This window comes from Hyperolius riggenbachi, chromosome 11, assembly GCF_040937935.1.
Source record: "Hyperolius riggenbachi isolate aHypRig1 chromosome 11, aHypRig1.pri, whole genome shotgun sequence".
NCBI classification, from domain to species: Eukaryota; Metazoa; Chordata; class Amphibia; order Anura; family Hyperoliidae; genus Hyperolius; species Hyperolius riggenbachi.
Genome location: NC_090656.1, coordinates 189,105,376 through 189,129,751, shown reverse-complemented (window position 1 = coordinate 189,129,751; position 24,376 = coordinate 189,105,376). Strand labels below are relative to the sequence as shown.

Sequence of the window (24,376 nt, the reverse complement as noted above, 5' to 3'; positions counted from 1 at the left end):
TTGTACTAAAAACGGACTGAAACTCTTACACAGCGCAAAAGGTCTTTATGCCACATATATTTGCAGAAGAAATTCACTGCTCTGAGTTCTGGGTTTGTTTAACTAGATAAAAGTGTCTAAGTCTTATCAGCAGCTGTGAATAGACTGCAGGAGCTCTTCCGTAGACAGCTCTCTCCATACAGTAAACACCGAACCTTAAAGAGAACCCAAGCCTGAAAAGTGAAACTGGGGGAGGGGGGGGGGGGGGTCGGATTTCCACAAATAGTCATGATGAATTTTCTTTTTACTATGACAGGTCTTTAGTAATCCCTGATGTCCAAGCACCCCATGATCAGATTATTCTCCATGCTGCTTGCTCTTCCCCGACCCCCCCCCCCCCCACACACACACACACACACACACCACCACCACCACCTCTCTTCACAAAGCAACAGACACATTGCCAGCCTGTAGGCTCATGACATGTATGTACAGAGGCAGCTCTACTCTGTCGCTCAAGGGATCGTGTACCAATCCCTATCAGGAGATAGAGGTCCCCTGAAGACTCCTCCCCCCCCCCCACCAATGTATACAGGGGTTTAAGCCTACAGAGGAGGTAATCAAATTCAACTACAGGTAATAGAAAAATAAACAGACAAAAGAGGGTTTGGTACTACAGGAAATCCTTTGGCTTTGAGTCATATTTATGGCCTACACTTTACTTGTATAATGTTATCTTGTCTCATCTACAAACAAGGACTAGACTGGTGGACTTTTGTGACTTCCTGCAAGCTTGCATGCCAGACAAGTGTCACTCCTTTTTGTGTTATTTCTATCTGTCTAGTTACCATGGCATCACTTCTGGAGATGTGCGCGTTAAAATATGGTCATGATGGTTAAATAGGTTGAGGAAAAGGTTTGATGAGCAAAACTGGTGCTATAAAAGCTGTACAGTTTTGTTTGGGCTGTACAAACACACCGTGTGTAATTCCTATTTGCTTTTGCTCTGCACCAAGAGTACATTGGGTATGGGGTGGGGTGGGTGGTTGGGACAGAGAGAGGGAGAGTGAAATAGAGAAGAGAAGGGGTGAGGGCCGGGGGAGAAGGGTGGGGTGTTGAGAGAGAAGAGGGAGAGTGAATAGAAGGGAGGGATGTAAGATGACTGTGTGTTAGCCCCCATAACATTCCTCGTGGTCCTGGATCACCACAAGCTATCTTGGTATTCAGTAGTACTGTGCAAGCCGTATCCCATGGCGCCATCATTACCTGCCATGCACAGATGAGGCCACAAGGTCCAAAGCAGGCTGTCTGCATGTTAGGTTGATGTGGCTCAGTATAATGTATAAGCTGTAGGCTTGCTATACACCAGCAGTTCTGGATGTGAACCTGGCTTCAGGTGCAGAAAGAGATGATTTGCATATTCAGTAGGGATGCACCTTGGCAAACCACAGTTCCAGGTGCCTTCTGTTTTAAGAAGGCAAACTATACTGAGCATTGCTTTTTAGTAGGAACACTTTTCAAGTCTCTTTTAGTCCCCTATACATTCCTAGTGGTTCTGGGTCAAGAGAAGAGGAGACAAGGGCTCATATCCTATTATCTTTTCTTCTGAGTTTTCTACAGGGGATAGCCTCAAACTTTACCAATAAAATATCTTAAAGGCTGCCACCATGCAAGAAAATACTCTAAATAGGATTCATACTTCTCCCTGTTAATGCTTTTTAAATTGCTAATAGCTGAAGTAATTATTTAGATAAGGTGAAAAAACATCCTCCTGGGAGAAAACGCAAGAGAAAAATGTATTTGGATAAAGGCCGAGGAGAGAGAAAAAAAGGGGAGTTAGGAGGGGGAGAAGAGGAGAGAAAGAGGGAAGGGAAGAGCGGGGAGGAGAGGGGAAGAGAAGAGGAACGGGCCAGAGGGTAGGAGAGAAAGAAGAGAGGGGGAGCAGAAGAGAGAGAGGAATACAGAAAGAGAAAGAGAGCAGAGGGGGAAGGAGGAGAAAGGGGCCAGAAAGAGAAAAAGAGCCCCCTCCTCAGAAGAGAGAGAGAATGAGAGAGAACAGAGGGGGAGAGAAGAGGAACGGGCCAGAGGGTAGGAGAGAAAGAAGAGAGGGGGAGCGGGTGAGAGAGAGAGGAATACAGAAAGAGAATGAGAGAGCAGAGTGGGAGAGAGGAGGAAGGGGCCAGACAGAGAGGATGGTAGGAGAGAAAGAAAGGGGGGGGGGGGGGGGGGTTCAGAAGAGAGAGAATATTGAAAGAGAATGAGAAATAAAGAAAAAGAGTGTGTGAGAGAGAGAGAGAGAGAGAGAGAGAGAGAGAGATTCCAAATAAAGATTTACGTGGCTCCTGTAATACATATCTGAATTGTGACCACAATGTTAATGTCAGACATTTTTCTTATAGCAAAGCCTGTCACACACCTGTCAGCTAGGAATTTATAATATTTTAGTTGATCTAAAAAGGAGATTTTGTAAAAGGTGTCTTAGTGTTAAACACAATGATCAAAACAATTAAAAAATACTACAGATTGGGGGGTTTGTAATACACTGCAATCGTACACCCACTCAGCTGTCAATGACTGTTCCAGACAAGCCTGATCTTGCTATTAAACCATAAAACAAACCATGAGTATTGGCTGTACCTGTTGTAGATGGTTTCATTACAGAGCCACGCAAAGAGAAAAAGAGTTTTCAGATTAAGGAATTACATCTTTTAAGTCGGCAAGAATAGAAGTCTCCGGGTAATTACAGATATTATAGCAAAGAGACACTAGTGTGTACCTTGATAGGTCTTAATCCTATTTTCCCTTGGATGATATAAGCATGTTAAGCTGCTGAACGCAGTCCCACCACACCTCTCACTCTGGAGGAGACTTCCATGCAGAGTTCCTATGAGTGAAATCTATACTCATCACCTCAGGGTCATAAAATGAAAGGATGTCTTACAACACACACAGAATGGAGACACAATGGAAGGGCGGGGTGCTGATCATCATCAGCCGTGCTGTATCTACACTTAGTCAGAAAGCTGAGGTCTTGAAAAAAGGCTCTGAAAAAAATCCCTCTTTTAGAGTAGTTTTAGTGATGTATCGTGCTGGAGATTAAGCACATCATATCATCTTGACTACCTGCTATGTGGCCTACCTACTAACAGACTTGCATGCCTCCAGTTTATACTTAAAGTGTACCCGAGGTGAAGCTTGGGTAAAAAAGCAAATACTTACCTAAGAAGAGAGAAGCCTTTGGATCATGTAGAAGCTACCGACACTGTCCTCTGGACCTCAGTTGCTGCTCTCGGACCTCCCCAATGTAATCCAACAAGAACTAATCGAATTGAAGATCTGGGACACACACGTCCTCATGCATGAGTGCAATTGTGCTGCAACTCCGTGAGTATGGCTACACCAGCGCAGTAAGCCAGAGCCACTCATGTATGAAGAGAAACGTGACTCAGATCTTCCAGAAGGTCCTGGCAAAGAGGACACGGGAAGTCTCTACAGGATCCATCGGATTCCCTCTTCTTAGGTAAGCAGTTTTTTTTTACCTGAAGTTTACCTCGGCTTCACTTTAACTCAGGCGCTCCACTCATCCACCACTCTACTCGTGCTTCATCTGCTGCTCCCTCTATCAAGCTCTTCATTAGCTGCCAATTAACTAGAGGATCCACATCAAACTTTTAACTCTAAATAGAACGCTCTTCAGAATCTCTTTCCCCCGTACATCTCCTTATTAGTCTCCAAATCCCACCCCAACCACCTCCGCTCTGCACGAGGCCTTTTCCTGTTCTCCTCTAGAACCACCCCCTTGCATTCATGTATACAGGACTTCTCTCCAGCATGTCCCCTTCTCTGGAATTCTCTTCCAGAAAACATTCATCACACACTGAACCTTTCTTAAGGCGCACCTTAAATGCACTCTAAGACAAGTATATAATCTAACCTAGGCCATTCCACTTCCAGCTTTTGGCCAAGCTGAGTTCATGAGTATGATCTGATACAACAACTGGTGAAAAACCTTATGCGCCACCCTACCTCTCGTGTCCTCCCTATTCCTTTAAATTGTAAGCTCACAAGGACAGAGTTTTCTTCCTTTTGTGTATTTTCAGTTGCTGTACATCTTTGTCCTTTCATATTGCCGGGACAGAATCCGGCAAACTGGTGGAGTAGGAGGTGTCCAGCAAAGGAGGAATTGCTAATGGCTGCCACCTGTATAAACCTAGTTATGAAAAGAGAAGGGTGAAAAGCATGCACTAAAATACTCATAGGCTTGAAGGAGTGTTTATTTATCTTTGTATGTGTCAGAGTGGTGCAACTGAATATTTTGAATTAAAAAAATGTTTGGTTTGGGTCCACTTTAAGTATTAGACTAAGGAGTCAGAGTCGAGGAGTCGGAGAAATTTTGGGTACCCGGAGTCGTGGTTTCATAAACAGAGGAGTCAGAGTTGGAGTCGGAATATTTTTGTACCGACTCCACAGACCTGACAAATAAGCCCCAATCATTAACAGTGGTTCCTTTAGTCTATTATTACTTTTTTCCTAAATAAGAAAACATTCAGTGTGAAAAGTATGCAATAACAGAGAACTTCAGGAAGGAGGCAAATACATATTCACAGTGCTGTCCTCAAATGTAAAATGTGGAGGAAGACAAGTAGCTACATTCAGGAAGTAAAACAGAAATATAGTGGCGAGGAGGCCCTGGGAGTTCGCAGGAAAGATGGGATGTTTGCTGCAAAATAAAAAAAGTGTATCAAAGCGGAAAATCTGCCCTTTCCACGTTCTTCAAGTCTTCAAGGGGAACTACTTAATATTACAATAAAACAATATTACATCTGTATACACAGTACAGTTAAAAGTAACTTTTTACAATTCTGTTAAAAAAAATCCACCAGATTCATTGAAACTTTCTGCCGAACAAACAAGAGCGGTGAGCAGGAATTTCCTCACACCGCTTATACAGCTCACACGCGGGACAGTATGTAAACCATTCTGGGCCTACAAAGGAAGCGGATGCCATTTGGCTCACAGCAGGACATATCCTACATGCATTCCTTAGTTTAAAAAGGTGAACCAAAGTCATTGAACAACATTTTTTTTCAAGCTATAAAGAAGCTTTAGGAGGGAAATGGTTTTTCATATCTTTGTATAATCAGTTGCTCCACTTACACATGATACTAGACAATGTAATGTAGGTAGGTGCCTGTTTGGCTACAGTGCTGTGTCTGCGTTTCCAGCAAACACGGCTTTTGCGATTTACAGCAAAGCCCCCTGTATCTGGCACTGGCGGGGATCGCCTGATGCCGGATACATGTGCTTGCTGGTTACTTCAGCCTGAAAAGCACAACCCCCCCCCCCCCCCCCCGGCACTATTAAATACTTTGTCTTAAACACACCATCTTCTAACCATACAGCTCCTAGCGGCTTTCCTGCGTCCTCCGTGCATGGCTCCCGGCATGGTGCCTGACCCATGCTGGTTAGTGGAGACTTTCAGTTGCCTGGGTTCCGGAAAACAGAGACTTTGCTGCACTATAAATACTAAATAATAATACAACACGTTTTGGACACTGGGTTTGGCTTTTCTCCTCCATCATTTAGCTACTAATTATTGATCCGAATAACAAAAACCTCCCTTCCAACACCCAATCTTTCCCTTGACATTAACCCTTTCCTGATTCCTAACCCAAACCCACCCTCCAACCTTTCCCCATTCCAGATGCCTAATCCTAACTGCCTGCTCTAGAAACACTTCCCCTCGCCTTACAAGAAACCCAGCCCCCAACCCCCCCCCCCCCCCCCCCCCCCCCCCCCAACAATGCTTAAAAGGGCCAAACAGGATACAATAAATTCAATGAATGTTCCTGTTTAGTTTTTTTCGATTGACTGTATGAGAAAAAAAAAGGAAAAGTTTTTTTTTCAGATTGAGAAAAAAAACTATCGATTTTTTTCATTTTTTTTTAAGTAAGTCTGATTGCATGTGCTGGAAAAATTAGAGAAATATAAAAACAAAATATTTTATTCAAACATTTTTGTTTTTAAATTGACCATAAGTGTATGTTATAATGGTTAGATTTTTTAAATCAGATTTCTCTGGTTAAAAAAGAAATAGCAGAAAATTGAATTGTATATGACCTTAATCCTCAGCAAGAAAATTACCCCCCCCCCCCCCCCCCAACCAACACTCACTCTTTAAAGTGGACCTGAACTCAGAACTCTTCTAAAAGATACACAACAGCATACTAACCTTTAAACAAAAAACATTTCTTTGTTACAGCTGATACAAATCCTAAAATAAATCTGCAGTGTGTCTACTTCCTGCTTTCATGGAAGCAGACAGACACATTGTTAACATCCAGTGCTTTCAAATAAGCTTCTCTGCCATCTTTGCCATTCAGATCTTATCTGCAATCTCTGAGTTCAGATCCACTTTAAATGATGAATAACCCTAACAAATACTCAGCTCTCCACGAGCCCCACACTTTGGGGCATGAAATCTTAATGTCTGACGCTTTGGCTATTATTTGGCAGATCCATGGTACCCGACCAACGCACCCCCTAAATTAAAAAAACTTAATAGGCTCTGCTGTGGTTACTGAATAGCAGGTGGACACTGGTGCTCAAATGAATGGCAGCGGATCCAGTAAGTTCGGACTGCAGTATATGACAATCTGGATGTTGTACATTGATGAATGACGTTCTATGCTAGCAAATGCAGCCACCCATCTCCACTACTTCAAAGTGAATCCAAGCAGACTTTAGTTCACATTTCGGTATAAATTTCAGTGTTTTTTTTTTTTTTTTACTAAGATTTTTTTTAAAGTGGACCTGAACGCTTGCACAGGAAAATGTAGAGAAATGCACCCTGTGTGTATTTTGAGAGTTTAGCCTGTTTAATTCCCCCTCATTTGTGTCTAATCGCAAGTTGATTGTGATTGTAATTTGTCCTCTCCCCTGTGTCACATGACTGCCACAGCAGATAAGGCAGATACGCTCATCTGAATGTACAGGAGGTTAACAATATATCTGCTGCCATGAATCAGGAAGTAGAAACACTGCAGAAATATTTTAGGATTTGTTTCAGCTGTAACAAGGAAATGTTTTTCTTTAAACGTTATTATACTGTTGCGTATCTTTTAGAGCAGAGAGTACAGGTCCACTTTAAAGCGGTATTGTCACCATAAAATTCAAATTTCAACAGCAACTGGTCTGAGTGTATTAAGCGATGAAGATGCTAATCCTGCATTCAAAACTTGCAAAACTTTTTCTGCTGTTATGGTTTGTAGTTATCACATACTTTAGGAGCACTGGCCCTAGTGCCAAACAGTTGAATGCTGGGAGTTCTTTTTATCTATAATATATTCCTCCTCTTCCATTTATTTCCCTGCCTAGCTGATTATCAGAAAAACCCTCTGAGTACTGGGGTTTACAAGCAAGGCTGAGGTGACTCAGTGATTGGATGTGTAAATAAAAAAGACAGTGCAGTTGTTAGTATACACCTCAGTGGGAGTGCCTGAAGACTCTGGGAGGAGAGCAGCTAATGAATACACAATGAGCGAGAGAAGGGAGGGGGGGAAAACAAGAGTCAGGGGGCATATGATGTCAGCATTAGCTTGTCAAGATGGCCACTGCCTAGAATAGGATTTTCTGCTTTTCATTTATAAAATTCACAGGAATAATTACGTGGATAGCACAATACAACTGTTATGTAAGTAGAAGTATTATTTATCTACTTATATATGTGTTTTTTATTTCTAGGTTAGCATGGGTGTCGCTTGTTCTTTAACTAAGATTTTCACACATACAGTAATACATACGACTATGGTAGGAATTAGATTGTGAGCCCCTTTGGGGGACAGTTAAATGACAATACAAAATACTGTGTATAGGGCTGCATAAGATGTCAGCGCTATATAAATGCTAAATGCTAATATTAATAATAATATAGTGCAAAACATTATAATAACCGGGCTGTTTTTTTTTTTTTTGCTGCCTGAAAGAGTTAATTTTCAGGCATGGAAAGGACAGCTTCTGTCTTGTCGGTACCTTGCTAGGAATATAGTAAACATTACTAATAAGAAAATTACAGCCATAAAAGTTTTCCTGGCAGAATACACCATCTGAGAGCAGGGGAGAGATAGAAAAAGGTCAATAGTTCATGTATTTTAACTCTGGGACACTTAAAGGGACCCTGAGCAGAAGCCGTGCGCATGAATATAAGCATACCCATGGCTATATGGTACAGAAGAGACACTCACCGGCCCCTTATAGAGGTGCTCCTGCTCCAGGGCTGGCTGCTATTAATTACATTGGATCCGGCAACTCTGAACTAAAGTGATGCTGTGACCCGGAAAAGGAAGCCTGCGGGTCCTCTCTGGCTTCTTCCCTCTCCCTCACGTCATTATGCGGTTCACGCGCATGAATGAGGGCCAGAAAGATATTTTTAGGAGTAGGAGGACAGATCAAATTAACTCATCAGTTTATTTTCACCTCGGGTTCACTTTCAAAGACCCTAACTCTTACAGATGCAATTGCACCACCACTACACTGCCTGGAATGAGTATACTGTATCTTTAAATTTCCAACTGCGCCTTCCTATTGGTCCATTGATAATCTGTGGTGGAGATATATATTCCTTTTCTACTACATCCTAATGCCCTGACAATATAAGCCCTTTTAACTACAGTCCCTTCAAGGTAACATGTAGGGGATCTAGTTTTCAGAGTCTAAAGAAGAGATTAATAGACTGTGTTTCACTTTGCCGAGGAGAACATACATGCAGTCCTGGCTGTGATTTAAATCCAGGACTCCAGCGCTGTAAAGCGAGGATGCTAGCTGCTGTGCCACAATTGTTCAGTACTCGTTTTAACTGCAAGCAATGAATATTTGGGTTGATTTACCATCGTTATGTAATAAATGTTAAACATTCACATCTTTAAAAACAAGCAGGTAAAAAGCCAAAAATAAAACTTGGATATTGAACTAGCAAAACATGTTAGAGCTACACCCCTCATTATACCAGGAATATAACACCATATAGGCGGCTTCTATACGCCTGTGGTCTCTCAAAGCAGTGAGAAGGAGACATAAGGCCTGCAGAAAAGTTTACTTTGAAAAATGTTCAACTTTTGCACTATTTGGACATTGTAGTTAATACTCCCGGAGGGTCCTGTCCTCTGGGCAACCTTTATAGATCCATGCTTTGTGGTTTTTAGCTGCCTGTCTCTGTTTAATGAAGGAGTCTTATGTTGGTGTAGAAAGAAGGTCGTGGTAAGGTCTTATTATTGCAGATTGTAGAAATTTGGATAATTTAAAGGGACGCTGAAGTGACCTTAAAATAATTAAACCAGAGCCCAAGGTAATGCACAGATAAAGCTTAAAGTGTACCTGTAGGGAGAAAAGTGCCTCTACGGGGTAATCACCTAGATGGGGAGCCTCTGGATCCTGAAGAGGCTGACCCCGTCCTCCTCAACCACTGGCCCACTCCAGCGCTGGGACCCCCCAAAAAATTGCTCGTCAACAGCTTGCGCATGTGTACTAGCACAAACCCGCTAGACTTTCTTCTGAGAAAACCCGAGCCAGATTGAGTCAATACTACAGGGCAGTAGCACAGACCCAATCGGGCTCAGCTATTTCCGCCAGAGCGGGTCTGTGCTACTACGCAGTACTGAATCAAGCAGATGGAGGATGACGGGGGATGTCTCTTCAGGATACATAGGCTTCCCCCTCCAGAGGTAAGTATCCTTACGCTTGCCTTCTAAACCTCCCCAGTTTGATTAAAGAAAAGGGCATCTATTACTGATCCCTGCAGTATTCTTTGGCGTTCCTCTGCCTCTCTTTACCCACATTGCGACAGGACACCCCATCTATCCTCCTCTTGCCAGCACCAATGGGATGGTGAGGGGAAAATGAGTATGGCGTGACATCATTGCTCACTCCTGATCGGTATGGAAATCGTTCATATTTCGATACAAACTGAAGGCAACATCTAGCCTTATGTCTGAGCTGTTTGGTATTTCCCCCTGGCCACAGCCAAAGTGCTGGTGGCTTGAAAAATGGATCACCAAAGTTGGACACTTCTTGAGAGCTTTTCGGCTGAAATCTAAGACTCTTTTGGCGAGAGAGACCAATATGCCTCTTACGGAAGCATTCAGTGCCCATCAGGTGTTCCACTACCTCCATACCATAGTTGAGAGCAAGGTAGACCTTAATTATCTTTCCTTTGAAGTCCAATGTAAGGACTATGCCCTAGATAAAGGACTGGTATCTTATAGCTATACAATACTTCATGAATCTAACTCGGGGACCAAAAAGAACGTCCAAACTAAATGGGAATCAGATATTGGCCTTTGATTTCAGATAAACGATAGGCACACTATTGCAGAATGCTTACCAAGAACAGCATTCAATACTCTGCGATTGAAACACCATTAAAATTACTACATAGGTGTTACTATACTCTGACTAGAATATACCAAATGTAGCCTTTATTAAAACAATCTATGTTTTTGGGGTTGCTCCATGGCAGGAACTTTGTGGCAAATCTGGTGGGAATGCCCTAGGGCTAAACATTTCTGGTATAAGATCTGCATGGTCATGTCCCTGAAAAATTAACCATTGATCCCTGTGTGATACTTCTGGGAAATAAACCTCCTATCGAACCCACAGATTTATACAACATGTGGTCTCTCTTGCCAAAAAGCATCTAAGCTGCACACTGGAGATCCCCAGTCCTTGAAGCAGACACAGTTTTTACGGAACTGAACAAAGCTATTTTTTGTGAACAAATCTTGGCTATGATTAAAAACATTTTGGGCCCAATCCGATTCCCTTTCTCTTCTAAGATTTCTCCTAGGAGACAATTTTTCATCTTCTATTTAAAATAACTTTTGCACTCTGCAATTGGAGAAGTACCAAAAAGTAGGTAAAAAGTGCTGTCAAAATCATTCTCTTGCTTGCTTGCTGGTGACTTAAAATGCATTTTATTTATAAGGTGAAACTATCATCTAGAAGAAAACGTGGGAGAAAAAGTGAATTGGATCGGGCCCTATGCCTTAAAGAGACTCCGTAACAAAAATTGCATCCTGTTTTTTATCATCCTACAAGTTCCAAAAGCTATTCTAATGTGTTCTGGCTAACTGCAGCACTTTCCACTATCACAGTCTCTGTAATAAATCAATGTATCTTTCCCCTGTCAGACTTGTCGGCCTGTGTCTGGAAGGCTGCCAAGTTCTTCAGTGTTGTGGTTTTGCTATGAACTCCCCCTTCCAGGCCCCTCTATGCACACTGCCTGTGTATTATTTAGATTAGGGCAGCTCCTCTCTGCTCTCTTATCTTTTACAAGCTGGATAAATCGTCCTCTGAGCTGGCTGGGCTTTCACATACTGAGGAATTGCATACAGGCAGAGCTGTTTGCAGGAAGAAAAGAGCAGCCTGAAACTTCAGTGCATGAGTACTGCAGGGGGAAAGAAACACACAAATGATCTCTTGAGATTCAAAAGGAAGGGTGTATACAGCCTGCTTGTGTATGGATGTATTTTCTATGTGTGGACATACTGTACATCAACCTACTTCCTGTTTTGGTGGCCATTTTGTTTGTTTATAAACAAACTTTTTAAAACTGTTTTTAACCACTTTTATTGCGGCGAGGAGCGGCGAAATTGTGACAGAGGGTAATAGAAGATGTCCCCTAACGCACTGGTATGTTTACTTTTGTGCGATTTTAACAATACAGATTCTCTTTAAGGCCCATATACACCTCACGATTTTTCCAACGATTTTCCAGACCACCTGTGATTTTCTGAGCGGCGATCGGTCGTTTCTGCAATCTCACGAAGTGCTTATAGGTGCATGATCAAGTGAACGTCGCTTAGTGTAGCAATAACGACCATCATGGCGGATTGGATATGTAAGATCCCCGACAACTCTCGCACAAGGTACAACGATCACTTGAAGTCATGTTCACACCCATTGTGTAACATTGCATGACGTCACGCAGACCCGGCAGATGGATCTGGGGAGTGCTCTTCGTCAGGGAGATGTCACTGGATTCATCTTCCTGAATCGGTGGGGAGTATGTAGCCTAAATTTGACAAAACTTGGAGTCTGTGGATAGACTTGCACAACAATGAAGACTTATCGTATGTCCTGCACTCTCTCTTAATTTGGCCCCCTGGTTATTGTTGCTGCTCTATCCCTCAGCACTTTCTTATGATCTTTTACGAGATACCATTGGAGCCGTATGTTCACACTACAATGACAAGGCATGATGATCTGTTTATGTAGATGGTTTTCTGTATCTGTCCTTCCCGCAATACCCTCAATACCCCTAGGCTCACTAGGCAGAAGTGTATTACACCCTTGGGCCTATTCCCCACATCCCTCTGCCCCCACTATACTTACTGTGCTATCTTTCTGTTATAGTATCCTATGCCCTGTATTATGATTGTACATTACGACCCCCATACGTGAGATAATGTGATACTGTATATGTTCATCTAATGCTTATCTGCACAATAAAACCTTTTTGAAACTAAAAACGCATTGAATCACATTGTTATACGATTTTGAGAGTGTTTTTACCCACAACATAGTTGTGCAACCAGACATTTTTTATAACACAGTCCTACATCCTTTGTATTATAAAGCTCACTCCAGCTCAAGCTCACTCCAACCTGAATTATCGCAAATTCTTTCTGTTTTAAGAAAGCAAACTTTTGTTTTTCTTAACATCTTAGTAAGGGGGCTTTTAGGACCTTTGTAGCCCCTTACACACTCCAATGAGTTCTGGGTCACCATGAGCTTGCTGGTTAGTCTGTACCTCTCGGTGTTACAAGCCTCTACTGTATAGAGCCAAATTAATCCATGCTATGCACTGATGAGGATCAAACAATCCGAAACAGTCTATATGCATGTTGGATTATTATGGCTCTGTACAAATTAACAAGCTGACACATCATTGCATTCCAGCGGTTCTGGAGGTGTGTTTAGCTTGTAAGGGTACAATGGTTAATTTGCATATATTCAGCAGTGTTGCTCTGGGAGACATCTTAAGCTCACTCCAACCTGAATTATCGCAAATTCTTTCTGTTTTAAGAAAGTAAACTTTTGTTTTTATTATAAAGACGTGTTACAAATTGAAAAACACAAAAACATTGAAAAACACAAAAACACATTTCAATCATTATAAATATCGCATTTTTTTTTAAATGCATTTTTGAAATGTACCTGTGTGGAATCCCACCTTAGGGGACACATGGAATGGTAGTTATTTACGTTGAAGGGTCAGATCACCAGGAAACAACTGTTCCCTTTATTATATGTGTAGAAATGGCGGAGCGATAGGGGATACAGAGGTAGCGACCGCACCAGGGCCCTTGGACTAGAGGAGCCCCATTAGGGGCCCGCCTTCAACTGCTGTATTAGCTTTCCCTCACAACTTATACCTCTCTCACACTGCAGCTGTCCTTGGTAGGTTCTAGTGCTCCATATCAATTGCTTGAAGGGGGCCCAAAGTGAAGCTTGCACTGGGGCCCCTAGCTCTTTAGCTAAACCTCAGATGTGTAGAGCTATAAAAGTGGCAACTGACTTGAAAAGTAAACAACAAGAAAAAAAACAGCCATTCTATTTTATAGACCGGCTGCACTGAAAGTGTGAAAAAAGTGTACTCTTATAAACAGATGATTTTGTCCATATGTGCGATCTTAAAAAAAACGAAACAAATAAAAAACAGAGAAAAATGTCTCACAACTACAAATGTACTCTGCAAAATGTGAAACAAATCACCGACAAGAGAACCACAAAAACAACTTCCCAAATCCAAGTACAAGCACAAGATAAATGTAAAAATAGCGCACATTACATTATCACATGAGGAAATAGAGGATACCATATGTAGAGAGCAGAACATCCCACAATCCGCAGGCTAATTCACATATCTAAGTGATCTGTGAGGGAACGCCAGGCTGGGAGGGAGGGGAGACCAGTGTCAGACAAGGAGAGGGTGGTTATGTTATGTGGCTGCATTTACATAATTGCAGCTAAACTAGGATGGGATTCTATCCAGTCATACACTAATGCTGCGGCTGATGGCAGCAGACACAGCTGCAGAGAATGTGTGATACAATGCATTCCATATGTGGGACAGATCGCATTGCTGGATGGCACAAGACAAGTGATAAAATGGCTCAGAAATACTTCGAGAGCATACAGTTCCCTGAATCCATTTCCAGCAGACGGATATAAAAGGATGGTATGTGACCTTCCACCCCCTGGTCTCCAGAGGTTGCCCGTAAACTCTATGCTATAAAATTAGCTTTCCTCACGCACACGGAAGAATATACGCCCTGCTTGCTTTACTAGTAATTAGCCACATATGGCCTGGGCAGCCTGAACACCTAAAGGCAGCCATACCACATACCACTTTGTCCTGCTTAAAGGGTATCTTAAGTGAATATAAACTTATGATAAAATGACTTGTATGTGTAGTACAACTAATAAATAAAACATTAATAGTACAGATATGAGTCTCATGTTGTTTCCAGTACAGGAAGAGTTAAGAAACTTCAGTTGTTATCTATGCAAAACAGCTTCTTTGAGCTTTGTGACTGTGGACAGCACTGTCTTTTGAAGCACTTATCTCAACTGTCTCTCATGGTTTCTTCTGTGTTTATGTTTTTTTTGCAGAGAAAAGTTCAAAGGGTCACTAGCTAGCCTGCTCTCTAAAATCATTTAAAATGCTGACTGTATTGTGGAAACTGCAATTATTAGAGAATGATTGAATGTTCTAAAAAAAAGCTATATACCTGAAAATACAAATATGATACTATTTTCTTTGCTACTAATGTGCTAATAATTATCCGAATTACACAACCAATTCATTATATCATGAGTTTTTTCCGCTTCTGTGTCACTTTAATAATAGATTATTGAGGATCTCAGTAAAGATCTCATCCAATATCGGTCATGCACGGTGGTGTAGTAGTTAGCATGCTTGCTTTGCAGCGCAGGGTCCTTTGTTCAAATCCCAGCCAGGGCAGGGAGTTTGTATGTTCTCCCCGTGTCTGTGTGGGTTTCCTCCATGCACTCTGGTTTCCTCCCACATTCCTCCCACAACGCACACAGATATGCTAATTGTCTTCTCCCTAAAATTGGCCCTAGACTACAATACATACACTGCACGATACATCATTGCTGCAAATGTTAGACAACGTAACCTACTTGGTATACTTTGGATTTACTCAGATACAGGCTTCATAATTACAGTGATTCTATAAAATCACAAGAAACATTATGCTGAAAATATTCTACGCTTTACTTATAATGTCCATCAAAGTACTTAGAAGCCATAATAGTCTTTGTCCCTATGCATTTTCCCTCATTGGCGCCTTTATTGATGTTGGCATGGATTTCGGGCTCTGCTCCCAGAGTAAACACATTAAGTCATACTTCAATATTCCAAACAGTGATTATTACTGCAGAGTTGTATGACTGTTCCGTATTTAAAATTTAAAAGCAGAATAATATTTTAATAGGGACCCAGACAAGTTAAACGCTCTAACGAAATGTGCTTTTCTTTCCAAGCAAATTAATGTCCAATAAAAAAAGAGAATAAATGCAGTGCACTTTATTTTACTTCTCTAATGTTCTGAGAATCAATGGAACCTGCAGAGAGAAGAATAGGGCGGCAGCCACCTTTATGCCCTGTGGCGTGGCAGTCATACTGAACCTTCTGGCTACCACATCTGAAATAAGCATGGAGTCAGTGGGGACAGAACACCTGATCGGCATTGCCGTGTAGCAATTCAAAAATGTACCGGAGGATCAAAACGACAAGCAAAAGATCAGAGGACCTACATAACTACATTTATATTTATTGCCTAGTATATTTTAAAAATGCACTAGCAGCCTCCATATATGTATTATTCAATACACCACTTGCTCACTCGTGAGGCTCCAAGACTTCTCCAGAGCAGCCCCTATTTTATCAAACTCTCTCTCTCCCCATCAGGCTCCCCCCTCACCTTCAACTCATTCAAGCAGGCCTAAAAGGGATCCAAGCATATTCTTTTCCTGCATTTTGTCCTGGTTTCTGATAGATGTAGGAGCTGCAATTTTCCCCCTCCCCTTATTTATCTAGAGGAAGGTGTGAATGTAATAAAGTGTGACTTCTCTAAACTGTTTGAAGCACAGTGTCCTATCTCCCCACCCCCTGCTGATGAAAGCTTGTATATGCTCATTGCTACTGCTAATTACAGCAGTCCTTATCTGCCTGCTCTTTCTGCGGACGGCAGGTTACGGAAATAGGGTAATAAATGTCTCTAACAAACATTTAAATGTAAAAAGAGGAGGTAGAATAGAATTTTTTAGTAATGAGCCACATTGTTAGCATGCATTTTTAATTTTTAGATGCCCTGTGAGCTAAAAATGCTGCTCAGTTCACTTTAAACAACCATCTGTTCACCACTGCTTACCCGCGATCTTTATAGCACCAAGCCCCTCCTTTAAACATCCACCCCACCCCCTTATGTGTCTACCTCCCCATCCCTTAGATCAGGTATGTCAAACCGGTCCTACGAGAGTCGAGGTCCTCACACATTTTTGACACAGCTCAAATTAATTGATGGGTCTTAATCAGGAAAGGTGTGGTCCATCATGTAGAACCCATTCCTCACTTTCTCTGTCCATCCTAAATACTGGCATGGATCTGGCCCTCCAGGCCTGGAGATCGACACATGTGCCTTAGATTGTAAGCCTATTTGGCAGGGCCCTCCTCCCTGTGCGCTCCTCTCTGCCACCATATGGGCTCAGTTACTTGGCTGCTATATGTATCCCTAGTGTGTCCATCTTCCCTCCCCTTAGATTGTAAGCCTATTTGGCAGGGCCCTCCTCCCTACCACCACATGGACTCAGTGACATGGCTGCTGTATGTATCCCTACAATGGAATCTGCACACCATTGTTTATTGTTATATAACTATTTTGTGTACCACTGGTTAATGTTGTAATGTCTCCCTCTATCTTGTAAACAGTGCTGCATTACATGTTGGTACTTTACACACAAAAAATAATAATAATAATGATAATGTTGCCTTTCAAGTGGATGTTTTTCCTGCGTTCAGTGCGAATACAGTAAGGTGATTTTGGCCCTTAAAAATAGACGTTGTTTTTATTTCGAAGGGGAAAGGGAAGAAGTGAGAACTTTGGAGAACAAAAAATACACTTTTGTTGGCCTCCAAAAATTTAACCAGTGATATGAGAGAATTATTATTTATTAGAGGAGAGGGTCTTCCATATACTGTACATGCTATATTCTCATCCAAAACAGTCCTCAACAGCTGCAGTTAATCCAGTGTGCGTACCTAGCTTAAAGGGATAAGCAGGCGCAGGACGATATTGCAGACGTGAAGCGAAGAAGGATAAGTGTGGCCAGGCTTGTCGGCGAAACGAAACTAGGTGGCGGCAGGGGACTGGAGGATCCATGAGTGACTGCGAGGGCACAGGACGGCTGCAGGTGGCTGGTAGAAGCCCCAGGTAAGTAAAACTGATTTTTTTTAATCATGGCTTAATTTAAACCATACTCACCTGAAGAAGGATCGTGGAACACTCAGCAATGCGACCCGACTAACCCGACTAACAAGTGTTCCCCGATCCATCTTCCTACTCTTGGGAACACGTGATGCCACATGACAGCATACAATGCGCAAGAACAAGAGTTCAAACGATCGCAGCATGTGCATGGGGTTTGTTGGTGATCTTAAAGATCTGATCCGTCGTAACGGTCATAATGGCTGCGCATTGTGAAACAATGTTTGTTGAATCACGCAAGCCTACCCACACCGCAAAATCTTGGGAAAAAAACGCTTATTGTGCACAAAAAGAAAGAAATTGCCAAGGACGGGGAAAAACTTAATACACACATCCAATTTTGATTGGCCAATCACTGACCAATTCTACCAAACCCATGTAGCATGAGGGATGGCAGATTATGACTTCGAAGAACAGTTTGTGAAAGTAAGCTCTCATACGACATGGAAGTGGTAAAATTGGCCAATCTATGACCAATCACAATTGAGTGTGTGTACCAGGTTTAAGTTGAAGGAATTTGTCTCGTGTGTGTGTGTGTGTGTGTATATAAAAACATTATGCAACCTGCCACATAGTAACCTTAACAGGGCCTGGCTGGTTCTGCAGCCCAGTGACAAGCACAAAGGACAAGAAGGGAAGGGAGGGGGGGTACATGTCCAACTCTTGCCATCCGATGACATGATTGAAGCAGGACAAGAGCAGAGAAAAGAGCTTGAATTACAAGGAAAATCATTTAAAGGGGTTTCCTTTGAAGAGCTTTCCTGAATAAAAAAGGAAGAAAGTGCTTGTCAGACTCCGGCTGAAGTGACAGCCACTTGTACTATTGAAAAGTACAGATGGCAGAGAAGAGGGGGCGTTAATGAGTTCTAGCTGAACCTCTATTATGCTGCACAGTACAGGAGATGTCTGTTTCTGGATTAGGGCAGAGTAGATTTTCCCACATCCAGGAGCTGTTGCTTCACATTAGGAAAAGCTCTACCTTTCAGTTTGGCCCTGGGCATTAACCACACTGTCTGAACTGCAGCTGCAAAGTAAACCAGAGATAAGGTTACCCATAGCAACTCTTCACAGCCTTCTGTCATCTAAAGCAATACTGACAAGAGAAGAAAATGAGTAATGTAATCACCTATGGAGAGGGTAGGCTCTGGATCCGAAGAGTCTTCCCAGTACTCGTTCTGCCCCCTTGTTCCCCGCCGGGCCTCCAATGAGGTGCTTCAACCAACTTTGTCAAATACCTCGGGCAGCCTTTGGAAGTACTTGCGTCCCTGAGTACTTCCAGAGATGAGCAGGTCCGCAATGTGGACGCGCAAGTCTAGACAAGCACACGCGCAGTACAGATGTGCCCATCTTCGGAAGCACTCGGGGACACGAAATTCAATGGGGACAGCGGTGTACTGAAGTCATTAAAAACATCTGGTCTCCCAGAATGCTCTGGGAGGAGAATTCTGAATAATAAACAGGCTAAGCCAAACATTAATGGAAAGGCAGGGTTATATACCAATATATTAGATTTGTATTTATTTATATAGTGCTAACATCTTCCATAGCAGCAATACATAGCTATAGGAAGAGTTTTTGATGCAGAAACTAGGATAATTAATGTAAAAGTAGGTATCCTGAATAATTTACTACTTTCTACTATAAGTTACTACAGTGCCTCTTTAAAGTGGGAGCATACTCCCAAAACTAAAATTTCAGTAACTACTCTTAGTTACATAAAAGAACATTTGAAAGCATTCCCAAGTACTTCCTGTGTGCAAAAGTGTTCATTTTTGCAGTAGAAGCTTGCTTATCTATGGCATCAGCAAAGGCAAGAATCTCAATGTGCAGGGTCGGACTGGGCCACAGTACTACAGTTTTTTCCCTCGGTGGGCCCCGTCTCCAGGTCTCTGGTGTCTCTGGTGCCCCCCCCCCCCGTCTGACAGAGCTCCAATTGCTGCCTGCAGCACAAAAATTCTCTTCTCAGTGCTGTAATCACTCATGCTGAGAGCAGTGGCGTTGCTAAGGAGCTGTAGGCCTCGATGCAAATTTTACAATGGCCCCCCCCCCAAGCACTCTATACATAACAATTGATACGACGCACCAAAACCTGCCAATGGCAACTACAGTGTCAGAGGTGCAAGAAGGGGATGGGAAATAGCGTGTTAATCATTACCACTGTTCAAAATATCTATAGAAGTGATTATTATGAGCACAGGACCAATAGAGAGGTAATACTGTAGTTGAGGGAGGGCCCTTCGGGGCCCCTTTGGCCCAAGGGCCCCGATGTGGTCGCAACCTCTGCAACGTAGGACATTACTTTATATTGAAGGAGGGGACTCTATGCAAAGTTTTGCTGGGCAGCAGTGTCTCTGAATTACAATGCTGCTAAGATCATGTACATTTGGCCCTGTTCATAATACATCATGACCACGCCCACCCTCCGGTGCATGGTCACGCCCTTTTTTCACCGCAATCATGGGATGTGTGGGCCCCAGGTTGAAATTTCTTTGGTGGACCCCCAGTGCCCCAGTCCGACCCTGTCAATGTGCAATGTGTCTTCCTAAAAGTAGTAAACTGACATTTTAGCTTTTGGAGTATAATCCCCCTTTAAGTGAGCTCAGATTCATCTATGTACATTTACCGTCCTGCATTGTGAATGAGAGGCGCTGGTGAAGGGAGGCAAATCCAAAAAGAAAAATCCGCCCCATCTTCCTCCACTCTCCGGCAACAGACCCCATAGTGTATAGCAGAAAGCCTGGAAAATGTGTTCCCACTTAGAAATGTTTTGCCTGCATTCTCTTGGCCTGGAAGAGATGCCATAACTTGTAAAACAGGCATGAGATGAAAAACCTGACATTCTGTATTCTGAGAACTATAACTTTGCCTGCGCAGAAATGTGCACGGAACAGAGCAGGAAGGGTGACCGCCCACACGTATTGCCCGTTATTGATTTCATATATACACATGGCAATGATCTTCTCTTACTGCGTAATTGTGAAACCGTCCTGTGCTCCGGCACGCACTCACGCTAAGGCAGCATAAACCGCTTCTCAGTGGATATACACCATTACCAAACTCTGAAAGGCCTGCTTAAATTATAAGTGAGCGTTTCATTCAAATAAACAAAATAAACCGCAAATTGCACGCTGATCAATAACGCATTATTGACTTTGCACCATTGTAGAGATGTGAGGTGGCAGTGGCTCGTTTTTAGCCAACGCTTAACGCTTTTCTGCTACTGTGCATCGGTTCACATGGTTTCTTGTCACTCCATCATCGTGACGCACTTGGAGCCCCCGTAGGGAACACAGAAAACAAAAACACAGAAAGCAAACGACACTGGGAACAGCGTCTCAGGTATTTTGATGAAAGTCGACATTCTCGCAATTGCTGGCAGTCGGCGGCGGTAAATGCTGCAAGATGAGCTGCAAAATGAACGCTGACATTCATCTCAAAGCAGGGCGAGGTCGATCCCGGCATTAAACAACGAGGACAGACGGCAACAGCCGTCCGTCTGGACCAGCCCTAATGAGTCCAAAAACAAAAATATTTGGATTGATAAAAAAAACCCACAAAGGGTCTAATCAGTTGAAGAAAATTATACCTTCAATCGAAAACACAGTGCTACATATCTTAGATCTAAAATGAACAAAACCGATAATATCACTGAACAGATAAATGCTAAACTCCACAGTGGTCACAAATGCTACCATGCCTATAAACGTCTAATGAAAAACAGATTACTTGACCAGCAATTCAAGCAAAAGCTCTATAAAACCCTGAATAACATATGGCCAAGAAAAACGGACTATGGCAAACAAGACAAAATCAGTTTCTATCTAAAAAGAAAATACTGCGCAAGATCCCTGGATCGGTTCAAGACAAAATGGAACATAGTGAAGAAGAGGAAAAAGTGTTAAGGTCCGTACACACGCTAGTTGGATGTCGCTCAGCTGCAATTGATCAGCATGGTGGATCGCTGGATGGGTGGCATTCAGGGGCTGCTGTACACACAGCGCATTACCGGCAGATGTGGTTGGTATAGAACGCCTCAGCCGACTTTAGTCTCCTCACTGCAACTGACCCGACTAATTCGTTGCAAGATGACATGTGTGAACAGATCCAATTACAGTATAGTGTCGTTATAGTAAACTAATGGCCTCAATTCATTAAGCAGTTTAGACTAGTCTACAGATGGTTTTGTGTAAGGTTTTATACCTGTTTTTAGACCTGGTCTAACATTCAGTAATTACACAATTCACAAAGGCAAACAAGGAGTAACCACACCCACTTTTTCTGGCAGAGATTAGACCAGCTGATTTCTTGTCAGTAAAGTAATTCTGTGAGGTATTTTAGATGCTAGGATGGAACCTTTTGAATTAATTATGCAGGAGTTTAATTGCATGCAGAGAGCTCATCAAAGGAGAAGGATGTCAGTCATAGCTACTTATTTGTGAATTGCATCTTTTGATCACTTCCCCTGCTTTAATCACTTAATTACCAAATGGTTTAGACCAGATATAAAAACAGGTCTAAAACATTTGGTAATAGTGAATTCCCCTTTGATGCATCTGACCAAACCATTAGTAGACTAAAGGTGGCCATACACTGGTCGATTTGCCAACAGATTCGACCAACAGACAGATCCCTATCTGATCGAATCTGATCAGAGAGGGATCGTATGGCTACCTTTACTGCAAACAGATTGTGAACCGATTTCAGCCTGAAACCGATCACAATCTGTTGTGGTGGTGCTGCCGCCGCTCCCCCCGCCTGCATACATTACCTGCTCCGCTGGTGCAACTGCCCCCGGTCACCGCTCTTCTTCTCCGTCTCCGCTCTGGTCTCCAGGTCCAGCATGCTTTACTTCTTCCTGTCTGGGGGAAGTTTAAACAGTAGAGCGCCCTCTACTGTTTAAACTTCCTGCCGGGACAGGAAGAAGGGAAGCATGCCGGAGACCAGACCAGAGCGGAGACGGAGAAGAAGAGCGGAGACCCGGGAGTCGTGCCGGCGGAGCAGGTAATGTATTGCAGCTCTATTGCGTCGGTCGTCGGGCACTCGAACGCCACTAGCGATGCGCTCTTTACCCACGGGCGATCGCCGGTTATTTTCCGCACGGCGCGATCGACGGGATCGGACGGAATGGATCGAAATTCGGCGTGTAGCGTGAACGATTGGCAGCAGATTCGATCCCAGTGATCGAATCTGCTGTCGAAACGGGCGCAAATCGGGCCAGTGTATGGCCTGCTTAAAACCCATCAGTAGACTAGTCTAAACTGCTTAGTGAATTGAGGCCAATATACTAATCATTCAAGTAGTGTAAACTACATGTCCATGTCCTGGCCAAGAACTATTATAAGTATAGAAGAGTAGCGCCTGGTAAAGTAAACCCTGATTTAATAGAATTTCTGTTATAATTAACTTGTTGTTTTGCCCCTGCGGTATTATGTGTCTGGCTATAGTGGAAAGTGGGTGGGCACATGCCTCATATATAAGTTGGAGACCCATGAGCTGTGAGTGGCTGGCAGCCACTTGTAGCCTGCTTGCTATCTGCACACTACTCTGGGCCTGCGTGGATTACTTCAAAAGCACCAGCCGGTGAGAACTATGCTTCCTGTGTAAGCTGCTGCCTGATTACTGAGAGGATTTTCTATCATCTGTGACTTGCTTGTGCATGGCTGCAACGCTACAGGCTGCACATAAAACATTGCTGTATGCAGTAGAAAATTATAGATAAACTTCTATATGTGATATTACTTTTGTACGGTTCTAATATTCTAATACGGTTCTAATACACGGTTCTAATATTCTGTATCATACCTGAGGAAGAACCTTAACCTTTGTACAGTTAGTCATTAAAGGTATCACCTAAACAACATTTGTTGTTATGTCTTTGAATTCTCTCCATGACTAACACCAGACTGCACAAAACTTAAAAAAAAATAAAAAAAATCCTGGTGCTTAGTTCCCTTTATACAATCTTGTTTGTACAATCTTACAAAATCCCTGTAGAGGAAGGTTAAACCGTGTGGATTTTCTATGATTGGATTGTTTGAGTAGTCCCTCATATTACATAGAAGTGGTGAGCCTGTACTGTACAATCAAGATTGTATTGCTAGTATTGCTACCTTTAAACTACATGCTCAGCTGACGACCCAGGAAGAGGGATCCCCAGTGACGTCCCAGCACGACAAGCGCTCCACAATCAATCTTCCTGGCGGCAGGTAAGCACGATGTCCCGCGACGGTACAAGACAGGCGTGAACGACAGTTCAAGCAATTGTGGTACCTTGCACAGGAGTTGTCGGGAATCTTCAAGGATCTAAGAGCCGAAAGCAAAAGAAGAAACGGGGGGAATTGGCATGTAAGGGGAGCTGTCCTGATGGCCACCACGCGCTGTCCTGGTCGCGCACTGTAGGACACTTGCAGCCAGGCCAGTGCAGGCGCAGTGATCCCGACTCCAGGTGACCCGGAAGAGGATGCAGGGCGTTTTTTAGGTAAGAAAGGAGGGGGGCAGAGGAGAACGGGGTGAGGCGGTGGCCATCAGGGCAGCTCTCCTTACATGCCTGCTCCCCTCCCCCCCCTTTCTCCTCCTTCTTTCGGCTCTGGCATCCTTTAAAGATCCAATCCGCCATGAACATCGTTATCGTTGCACATCACTAAACATCATTTGCATAATTGCGCGCCTGTACCCACATCGCAAGATCACGGAACGATTGCTCGTCACTGAAAGTCACCGATCGTCGGATAAATCGTCTGAAAAATTGTGTTGTGGGTACGGGCCTTTAGAGACATCTGTGTGCGGGGAAATGGTAATAAGCAGTGCGAGGATGTTTTGGCAGATGA

The 24,376-nt window shown here is 43.0% G+C and overlaps 1 protein-coding gene across 1 annotated transcript in view; it reads right to left on the bottom strand.

The window, feature by feature from the left end:
- LRP5 (LDL receptor related protein 5) overlaps positions 1 to 24,376 on the bottom strand; it is a 246,308-nt gene that overhangs the window by 86,755 nt on the left and 135,177 nt on the right. The window lies entirely within an intron of this gene.